At 47.8% G+C, this 8153-nt stretch overlaps 1 long non-coding RNA gene across 2 annotated transcripts; it reads right to left on the reverse strand.

The window, feature by feature from the left end:
* Nucleotides 1-1515: 1515 nt before the first annotated feature.
* Nucleotides 1516-6595, reverse strand: LOC117093961. 2 transcript variants are annotated; one of them, XR_004441309.1, is made up of 2 exons: nt 6450-6595; nt 1516-1818 (listed from the first exon to the last, which is right to left on the reverse strand). It is a non-coding gene; the product is annotated as an uncharacterized LOC117093961 (long non-coding RNA). The 2 variants fall into 2 exon arrangements; XR_004441310.1 differs by lacking the exon at nt 6450-6595 and adding an exon at nt 3709-3866.
* Nucleotides 6596-8153: the final 1558 nt, after the last annotated feature.

Here is an 8153-nt window from a genome sequence, read left to right on the forward strand (position 1 = left end):
ATCTCTTCTTATGAAGACAGCAGTCGTGTGGGATTAGAGCCCACCCTAATGGCCTCATTTTAACTCAGTTACCTCTTGAAAGACCCTGTCTCCAAATAGAGTCACAATCTGAGGTACTAGGGGTTACAAGTCATATGAATCATATGAATTTGGGGAACCATGGCATCAAGATTTATATTTACCTTATATATTCATGTTATAATATATACTGTATATGTTAATATAACATACTTATATTATAATTTATACTATACATTTATGCTATATAATATAACCATTATATATATATTTAAAAATCATCTGTCAATCATGCAAAATAAATTTGATAGGCCCCAGGCATAGTGTGGAAGCGGAAGGAGTGAGAACAGGGTGAATCTGGAAGACCCGGCACATAGCGCTGTAAAATAGCACAGGTGCAATAAGTGGAGAGCCAAAAAAGGTGGTTGTAATTAAATGCTGACCGGGATGGTACAATCCCTAACTACCGCAGGAGCTCAGGGAAGGGAGAGAAACCAGCGGCAGGCGGAAAGTGTGGAAGAGGCTTGTAGAGGGGTTGGACCTCAAAGCATGGGGCGGTTGTAGGTAGGAGAATTGAGGGGGAGCTACCTTAATAAAGAGGTGCAGGCAGAACCACAAGGACTAGCTTCATAGCTGGAGCTCCAGTTTGCAAAGCTTTCTATTTAAGATCTGGACAGGACTGCATTGCTGGGGTCTTCTCAGCCAAACTCATTAGCTTAGGAAGCCACTACTCAGGGCACAGTATTTAAATATGCAGGACTCTGCCCTTGCGTCTTAATTGATCCTGAAGAAATGCCCAGACATAACGCTGAGAACCCCAGTCAGCAGGAAGAGCACTTCCTTCATTCAGTGACTTGGTGTTTTGCATCTGCATCCTATTGGAACCCACCGGGCAACCTCTTACTGCCTCCAAAGCCCTCCTAGGAACTTAAAAACACCAGCCCCAGACAGGGGAGAAAGGTGGGGCCCCGCAGTGGGAGCAGTCACAGGAACCTGCCACCTGCTGTCGGGTACATGGCTGTGCGTGTTTCAATGGGACTTTTTTTTTTTTACTTATTTTTAAACAACCTCAAATAACAATCTAGAAAAGTCAGACTCCAGAGAACAATGAGAAAATGTAGAGAAGCGAAATATAAAAATATGTGCATATTGCACATGCAGAAAATAAAACAAAATAAAAAAATCAATTCACTTCCACAGATTACAAGTGGAAATTCCCAGAGGGACGAGTAGATTTTTGGAAGAGGAAAAGAGATTATATTTTATGAGAAGAGATACAATAACCATTCTCTTCCCATAAAACAAGTGATGGAAGATTGTCTCTGCTTCATAGATATACACTGCACATTTTCAGGATAATACTAACAGGAAATCAATAGGATCTTTTATATGTGAAAAGACATTATCTCTCTGGACTCCCAGCATGGCTAATCAGGCTACAGAAGATCTTCACGAAAACTTGCCACTGGCCATTAATCTTGGTCCTGGGACAGTAAGTAGCCTGCAAATCCAGATCTTTGTTTATTTTTAAATTATCCTTATTATTTATTTATTTTTTTATGGGGGAGATAATCACGTTCAAAGCGTCACCCTCCATTAGAGCCACAGAGCCTCCAGATGACACTCCGTGACAAGTGGCTCCACGGCAGACCAGATGCTCCTGGAGAGCCCCTCCTGCCCACGTCCACGCTGGGTGATGGCCGTGTCATTAGCCACCAGAAGCTTTATCTGGGTATAATTTGATAGCTATGACAGGCTCAGTGGGATTTATGGGATCTCCTGGTTTTTGCCTTTATTGATCTGAAATAGAACCAAAGTTAATATTAGCAAAAAACACTTTGTGCTGGGGTCATTTACCCATGAAAGGCTTTGATGACTGGTGGCTTTGAGCATTTATTATACAAGTGTTCTTGGCCAGCTCCAGGTCATGAGTCTAATGATGGCCAACAGGCTACATATTCTGGCCTCTCCTCCCTCGGGAGTGTCTAACCACTGCCCTGGTAAGGCCCTTTCTTTTTCCAAGAAACCTTAATCATCACAGGGTATAGAGCCCATTCGTATCAAGTTTGGATTTAGCACTGGCTCTGCCCTGGCATTAGTTTGCTCTGGCTGCCCTAACCAAGTATCAAAGTCTGGGTGGCTCAAAACAACAGAAATCTCAGTGGGGCAAAGTGGTTCATGCCTGTAATCCCAGCACTTTGGGAGGCCAAGGTGGGAGGATCACTTGAGGCCAGGATCGTTTGAGTCTGGGCAACATAGTGAAACCCCCATCTCCAAGAAAAATACAAAACAAAAACACACACACAAAAATTACAGGTATAGTGGTATGTGCCTGTAGTCCCTGCTACTTGGGAGGCTGAGGTGAGAGCATTGCTTGAGCCCAGGAGGTCGAGGCTGCAGTGAGCCAGGATCATGCCACTCTATCCAGCCTGGGTGACAGAGACTGTCTCTAATAAATATACATATATATACATATATATATATATATCTTCTCTCATAGTTCTGGAGGCTTGAAATCTAAACCCAGGCATCCCCAAGGCCATGCTTTCCCTGGTGGCTGTAAGGGAGGATCCTTCCTTGTCTTTGCAGCTTGTAGAGGTTGCCTTGACATCCCTCAACTTGAAGACACATCATCACGCCCAAAAGGTGGCCGTCTCCTCCCCGTGTCTTCACATCATCTTCCCTCTGTGTGTGAACCCGTGTCTGAATTTCCCCCTCTTTAAAAGGACACCAAGGCCGGGCGCGATGGCTCACGCCTGTAATCCCAGCACTTTGGGAGGCTGAGGCGGGCGCGTCACGAGGTCAAGAGATTGAGACCATTCTGGCCAACATGGAGAAACCACATCTCTACTAAAAATACAAAAATTAGCTGGGTGTGGTGACGGGTGCCTGTAGTCCCAGTCACTCGGGAGGCGGAGGCAGGAGAATCGCTTGAACCTGGGAGGCAGAGGTTGCAGTGAGCCGAGATCACGCCACTGCACTGTAGCCTCGCCACAGAGCAAGACTCCACCTCAAAAAAAAAAAAAAAAGACACCAGTCATATTGGATTAGGACCCACCCTAATGATTTCTTTCTTTTTTTTTTCTTTTTTTTTTTTTTTGAGACCAAGTTTCACTCTTGCCGCCCAGGCTGGAGTGCAGTGGTGTGATCTTGGCTCACTGCAACCTCTACCTCCCAGGTTTAACTGATTCTCCTGCCTCAGCCTCCCGAGGAGCTGGGACTACAGGCATGAGCCACTGTGCCCAGCCTAACGATTTCAATTAAATTACTTCAAAGGCTCTATCTCCAAATACAGACACATTCTGAGGTCCTGGGCATAGGACTTGCCTTCAATATATGAACTGGGGGGGGACCCAATTCAACCCAAAACAGCCCTCAAAAGACTTCCCTCTTTTAAATGCAGACTAGATTATTCCTAACACCATCAGCGTAGATCGGGGTTCTCAGCCTCGGCACAGTTGACATCTGTCCAGATAATTTTCTGTTATAGGAAGCTTTCCAGAACATGACATAGGGTATTTATTAATAGCAGGATCTCAGGCCTCTACCCGCTAGATGCCAGTCGCACCTCTCCACTCCCTTGTAAGAATGAAAAATGTCCCCATTTATTCATTTATTGCCAAATGTCCCCTGCAAGGGGAAGAGCGCCCCCAGTGGAGAGCCACTGAATTAAGTGAAATGTAGGCCGACCTTAGAGAAGCATTGCAAGGGGACTGAGCACAGATGAAGAGGTTCGAGCGCTCACACAGCAGGCAGAGAATCTTCCCTAAAAGCGGCGGATCCTGAGGAACCCCCTAAATGTCCAGATTCCTTCATGAATTTCAAGAGTAGTTATTGTGTGCCAAGTGTACATCAGGCGCTGATCTGGGCACTGGAGCAAAAAAGAGAACAAGACATTTTATTTTTATTTTTATTTTTGTATATTTATTTATTTATTTATTTTGAGACGGAGTCTCACTCTGTCACCCAGGCTGGAGTGCAGTGACACGATCTCGGCTCACTGAAAACTCTGTCTCCCAGGTTCAAGTGATTCTCCTGCTTCAGCCACCTGAGTAGCTGGGATTACAGGCGCCCACCACCACGCCCGGCTAATGTCGTATTTTTAGTAGAGATGGGATTTCGCCATGTTGACCAGGCTGGTCTTGAACTCCTGACCTCAGGTGATCCACCTGCGTCGGCCTCCCAAAGTGCTAGGATTACAGGTGTGAGCCACCATGCCTGGCTGAGAACAAGACATTTTAAAACCCCTACCTTAAATATCATACATTTGAGTGGAGAAGACTGAAAATAAATAAGATAAATAAAATATGTAGAATGCTGAATCGTCATATGTGTGAATGTGAAAAAAAAACAAAAACAAAAGCAAAGGAAGCCAGGAGGATAAGAAGTGCTGGGAGGATAATACTGAGATTTTTGTCTGTGTGTTAGATGGAGTCTTGCTCTGTTGCCCAGGTTGGAGTGTAGTGACATAATCTTGGTTCACTGCAACCTCTGCCTCCCAGGTTCAAGCGATTCTCCTGCCTCAGCCTCCAAGTCGCTGTGATTACAGGCATGCGCCACCATGCCCAGCTAATTTTTGTATTTTTAGGAGCGATGGGGTTTCGCCATGTTGGCCAGGCTGGTCTCAAACTTCTGAGCTCAAGCAATCTGCCTGCCTTGGCCTCCCAAAGTGTTGGGATTACAGGCATGAGCCACCACGCCCAGCCTGGAATGCTGAGATTTTCCAGGGTGGCCTGGGCAGGGCTCACTGAGATATGGGGACAGGCTGAGAATGGGGGAGTGGTCATTGAATAACGCGGATTCAGGATGAGCATCATGGTGGGAGGGAATAGCCTGAGCAAAGGCCCTGAGGCAGGGGCATCCCTGGGGAGTCTGAGGAACGGAAGGAGGCCTGTGGGGCTGAGGCATCTTCGACCACAGGGAGAGGGTGGCTGATAGAGTCAGTGAGGGAGGGGCGGGAGACAGATGATGGAGGGCTTTCGGGTCATGGCAGAGACAGGCTGGGACCCCGAGGGTTATGAGGAGCCAGTGGAGCTCCTATGTGTGTGTGGGTGGGGGTGCGGGAGGTGGGGGGTAAATCATCCAACATTTAGCAGGATTCCTCTAACAAGGGGCTGAAGAAGTGGCAGGGCGGAAGTCCAGCTATGTGACGATTGCCACATCCAAGAGAGAAACAGGGACCCACGGACTAGCGCAGTGGGTGGCGTGTGGTGCGGGGAGATCCTAGATGGATGTGTTTGATGGCAGTGCCAACGAGATTCGCTGATGTGCCAAACATGGGCTCTGAGAGAGCGGGAAGGTCTTTGGCTTCAGCAAACGGAAGACAGAGCCGCGATTAACTGAGACGAGGAGTCAGCAGAAGCAGCAGGTTTGGAAGGAATATCAGAACGTTTGCTGTTTGTTTTCATTGGGGTAAAACAGACATAACATAAAATGTACTAGTTTAGCCACTGTGAAGGGCGCAGTTCTGTGGCCATTAGTACATTCACATTGTTGTGCAGCCATCATCACCACCCATCTCCAGAACCAGGGCATGAAGCCAGGGCACTTCGACACTGAGTTCCATAGTGGAGCTGGGTTCAAGTTGGCCTAAAGACAGGGTTACAGCTGGCTGGGCACGGTGGCTCATGCCTGTAATCCTAGCACTTTGGGGGGCCGAGGCGGGTGGATCACCTGAGGTCAGGAGTTCAAGACCAGCCTGGCCAACATGGTGAAACCCCGTCTCTACAAAAATACAAATATTAGCCGGCCTGGTGTCGGGCGCCTGTAGTCCCAGCTACTTGAGAGGCTGAGGTGGAAGAATCAGTTCAACCCAAGAGAGGGAGGTTGCAGTGAGCCAAGATCGCGCCACTGTGCTCCCAAGACTCCATCTAAAAAACAAAATAAAATGAAATAAAGATAGGTTTGTCAGCTATCCTTCTTCTCCAGGGACAGACCAGATCCTAGCCACTGCCCTATAATTGATAGTAGCTCTTCTCAGTCTGAAAAGTGTTCCAGTCTGGGTGATAATGACCACCCCACTTACTTTGAACTAAGAACTCCCAGGCAGCATCTCTCGTAAAGATGCAGAGTTTCAGGGATTCAGGACCTCCACCTGGGTTCCTCCACCAGGGGCACATCTGTTCTTCGGACCCAGTTCAAGGGTGGGTGAAGGCCTGTTTTTGCCAATGACTAAGCAACCTTGGAGAAGTCTGCACATCAGTTGCTATGTCCTTGGTTCTGGCAGGAAGCAAATGTGAACTCCTGGTCGTGAGGGCAACCGCATAGCCTTGGGTCTCCTTTCCTCCTCAACTCACTGGTTCTGACGCACTAAACAAATGATAAGCCTAGATTGCTAGTCTTTGGCTGTGATACCTCCTGCTAGAATTTCCATCTCTCCCACAGCCTACCCTGTGGGACCATCTGCTTCTTTACAGCAAATCTCACCTCACCTGTTGACATTTACATGCACATGCCAAAACTAAGAGAAAGCCTGAAGAATGTGGGACATGAGGAGCTGGGATGTCCCTGGGTCACTCCACGCTTCGTGAGTCAGGCAGGCTAGAATGTGGCTGAAAATCAGGGAGTTATGGATACACATTCCAAAGTCCCCAGTGACATGTTCAGAATGAACGGACTCCATGACAGGCAAAAACAACAGCCCTTGTTTAATTCTGAAGTTTACATGCACATTGGCACTGTTCTATCCCAACCTTTTGTTTCCATGGAAACCATTTATGATACCACAAAAAGAGGATTCTGACCAAAGTAAGGAAGGAATAGCAGCAATGGAAACCAGCTTTCGAATGAGCTTCAGGTAGAGGGACAGACATGAAAAAAAACAACAACAAGGAGATGGATATGGTTTGGATTTGTGGCCCTGCCGAAATCTCATGTCAAATTATAATCCCCAATGTTGGAAGAGGGGCCTGGCGGGAGGTGATTGAATCATGGGGGCAAACTTCCCCTTGCTCTTCTCATGATAGTGAGTGAGTTCTCATGAGATCTGGTTGTTTGAAAGTGTGCAGCACCTCCCCCTTCCCTCTCTCTTCCTCCTGCTCCAGCCATGTGGGATGTGTCTGCTTCACCTCCGCCTTCCGCCATGATTGTAAGTTTCCTGAGGTCTCCCAACCATGCTGCCTGTACAGCCTGTGGAACCGTGAGCCAATTTACCTCTTTCTTTATAAATGACCCAGTCTCAGGTAGTTCTTTACAGGAATGCAAGAACAGACGAGGATGGGCGCAGTGGCTCATGCCTGTAATCGCAGCACTTTGGGAGGCCAAGGCGGGCAGATCACAAGGTAAGGAGTTCGAGACCAGCCTGACCAACATGGTAAAACCCGGTCTCTACTAAAAATACAAAAATTAGCCAGGTATGGTGGCACATGTCTGTACTCCCAGCTACTTGGGAGGCCAAGGCAGGAGAATTGCTTGAACTTGGGAAGTGGAGGTTGCAATGAGGCAAGATTACATCATTGCACTCCAGCCTGGGCGACAGAGCGAGATTCCATAAAAGAACAGACAAGGGCCGGGCGCGGTGGCTCAAGCCTGTAATCCCAGCACTTTGGGAGGCCGAGACGGGCGGCTCACGAGGTCAGGAGATCGAGACCCTCCTGGCTAACATGGTGAAACCCCGTCTCTACTAAAAAATACAAAAAACTAGCTGGGCGAGGTGGCGGGCGCCTGTAGTCCCAGCTACTCGGGAGGCTGAGGCAGGAGAATGGCGTAAAACCCGGGAGGCAGAGCTTGCAATGAGCTGAGATCCGGCCACTGCACTCCAGCCCGGGCGACAGAGCGAGACTCCGCCTCAAAAAAAAAAAAGAACAGACAAACACAGAGCCCTGCCCAGCACTATTGTTAGGGAGAATGACTCTCTCAGGATGCCCTAAGATGGATGTGTGTGGCCCGGGCACAGCCCACTCCTCCCAGAATTGATTCTGATGATCTGGCTGGCTGAGTAACCCTTCCAAAAACTGCTTTACCCTTATGTTTTGTTTTCTTTTCTTTTCTCAACAAAAGAAGTGTTGTTCAACCAAGGGAAAGCACCCTCTGCTGTAACCCAAGCATGCAGAGGCATGGGGTGGAGGAGCAGAAGTCATCCAGAGTATTAGTTTCCTGAGCCTGCTGTAATAAACTTGGTAGCTTAAAACAACAGA

This window comes from Trachypithecus francoisi, unplaced genomic scaffold, assembly GCF_009764315.1.
Source record: "Trachypithecus francoisi isolate TF-2019V2 unplaced genomic scaffold, Tfra_2.0 Lachesis_group12, whole genome shotgun sequence".
In the NCBI taxonomy this organism is placed as follows: Eukaryota; Metazoa; Chordata; class Mammalia; order Primates; family Cercopithecidae; genus Trachypithecus; species Trachypithecus francoisi.